Below are 2,938 nucleotides of genomic sequence, written 5' to 3'. Positions count from 1 at the left end.
TATATTTTATGGAATAATGTTAGTTCGTTTTAATTAAATATAGTTCTAATATTCTATAACAGATTTGTCCGCACTTATAATATCTGTGTTCCAGATTTGTTAGCCTATAATATTTGTGTCCAAGCAAATGATTTTTCTAAAACATACTTGTTGGTAAAATTATTTGACACTGTTTTGTTGTTTTCTTAAAAGTTAATTTTTAAAGCAAATGAGTAGAAATGACTTGCGTAATTTTTAAAGCAAATGAGTAGAAATGACTTGCGTCATATTTATAGCTTGCATCATTGATTCACGTAATTAGCTATTTTTCTCTGCACATATATTTAATTCTCAATATATATCACTTAATTATTTCAACCAACTTATAACTTCTATACCTTTGAGTATTTATACTGGTTGGAGAGTTTGACTTGGTATTTGTAGTCATAATCTGAGTTTGCTCGAAATTGCGTTAAAAGGTCATTATTGAATAATTAGTTTAAATTTATTTTTTTCCTTTTTCTCTGAAAATACTAATATTTATTCATATACTTCTTTTTGTATGTCAAACCATGGGAAGCAAATATGGATATCTCTCAAATCAAACTTGGATCAAAGTTCAATTGTAAAAATATTTGCTTAATTGATTCATGTACGACACATACAATATTCAAAGAGAATAAATATTTATCTCATTTAAGTACGTGTAAGGCATATGTTACTACAATTTCTGGTAGTAGTAATCTAATCGAAGGTTCTGAAAAAGTTACTATAACTCTGCCTAAGAGAACAACACTTATCATAGAGAATGCAATGTTCTCCTCCAAGTCCAAGAGGAATTTGTTGAGTTTTAAAGATATCCGCCGAAATAGATTTCATATTGAGACAATAGATGAGAATAATATCGAATATCTCATCGTTACCAAGAATGTCTTTGTCCAGAAAAGGGTTATTGAAAAATTCTCATCTTTATCTTGTGGCCTGTATTGGACAAGAATTAGTGTAATTGAGGCACATTCTATCGTAAACCAAAAGGTTACCGATTCCAATACTTTTGTAATTTGGCATGATCGATTGGGACATCTTGGATCAGCTATGATGAGACGAATTATAGAAAACACAAATGGGCATCTATTAAAGAATTTAAAGATTCTTTTAAATAATGAATTTTCTTGCACTTGTTATCAACGCAAGTTAATTATTAGACAATCACCAACAAAGGTTGGGATTGAGTTCCCTGCATTTTTGGAATGTATACAAGGGGATATTTGTGGACCTATTCACCCACCTAGTGACTCCTTTAGATATTTTATAGTCTTAATAGAGCATCTCCTAGATGGTCTCATGTGTGCCTATAGTCATCTCTCAACCTGACATTTGCAAAATTAATGACATAAATATTTTGATTACGGACACAGTTTTCCGATAATCCAATTAAGTCTATTCGACTTGATAATGCTGTTGAGTTTTCATCCCAAATATTTAATGATTATTTCTTATCAATTGGGATAAAAGCGAAACATCTTGTAGCTCATGTTCACACTCAAAATGGCCTTGCGGAGTCTTTGATTAAACGTCTGTAATTGATAGCAAGACCGTTACTCATGAAAACGAGATTACCCACTTCTGTTTGGGGTCATGCCATTTTGCATGCTGCAATGCTAGTTCGTCTTAGACCGATAAATTATCATAAATATTCCTCGTTGTAATTAGTTTTGGGTCATGAACCTAATATATCCCATTTAAAAATTTTTGGGTGTGCAGTATATGTACTTATAGAACAGCCATATCGCACCAAGATGGGTCCCCAAAGAAGATTGTCGATTCGATTAGGCTTTTTTTCCAAAATTAGGGGGAGAAATTGGTGAAATCAAATGGAAAATTTAGTGAAAAAATCAATCATTGTCTTATTTTGATCCACGTGCCTCTATTTGTGAAAAAGAGGTGCAAAAGATTATCCATTTGTAGAAAATAGCAAATCAAATGCCAGATGCATTTACGGATCTGAAAAGGATAACGAAATCACATATCCCTATAGAAAATATTCCAATCCGTATTGATGTCCCTGTTGGACAATCTTCTAGTGTCATAGCTAACGAGTCAAAAACACGCCTAAAGCGTGGCAGACCATTAGGTTCTAAGGATCGAAATCCTAGAAAAAGGAAAATAAATGTTCAAGATAACACTACAAATGAATCTCATAAAGAAACCCATAATTTAACCAATCCTGAGATTCATGAGGAAATCAATGAGCCTGAGACTCAATAAAATAAGGAACTATCAATAAACCCAATCGATATTGAGACATATTTGAATCGATTGAATATAATGGTAGATTATGTCTTTGCATACAATGTTGCATCTAGCATTATGCAAGATAATGAGGATCTTGAACCTCAATCTGTTGGAGAATGTCGACAAAGACGTGATTAGTCAAAATGGCAAGAAGCAATCCAATCTAAGTTGGATTCACTTGTGAAACGTGAATTTTTTGGGTTTGTAGTCCAAACACACAATGGTGTTAAACTTGTTGGCTATAAATGGGCCTTTGTACGTAAAAGAAATGAGAAAAATGAGGTACAAAGATATAAGGCACGCCTTGTTGCATAAGGATTTTCACAAAGGCCTGATGTCGATTATGAAGAGACGTATTCTCCTGTTATGGATGTTATAACGTTCCGTTATCTCATTAGTTTTGTTGTCCATGAAAAGCTTGACATGCATTTAATGGATATGGTTACAGCCTACCTTTCCGACTCACTTGATCATGAGATATACATGAAAATTTTCGAGAGATTTATAATGCCCGACGCACATACTTCAAAGTCTCGAAAAATATTTTCAATCAAATTGCAAGGATCTTTGTATGGTCTAAAGCAACTAGGAAGAATAAATGCAGTATAACCGCCTTAATGAGTATTTATTAAAGGAAAGTTATATAAATGATGTCATTTATCCA

The sequence above is a fragment of the Nicotiana tabacum genome, chromosome 19 (genome assembly GCF_000715075.1).
Source record: "Nicotiana tabacum cultivar K326 chromosome 19, ASM71507v2, whole genome shotgun sequence".
NCBI lineage: Eukaryota > Viridiplantae > Streptophyta > Magnoliopsida > Solanales > Solanaceae > Nicotiana > Nicotiana tabacum.
This window is presented reverse-complemented; position numbering follows the sequence as displayed.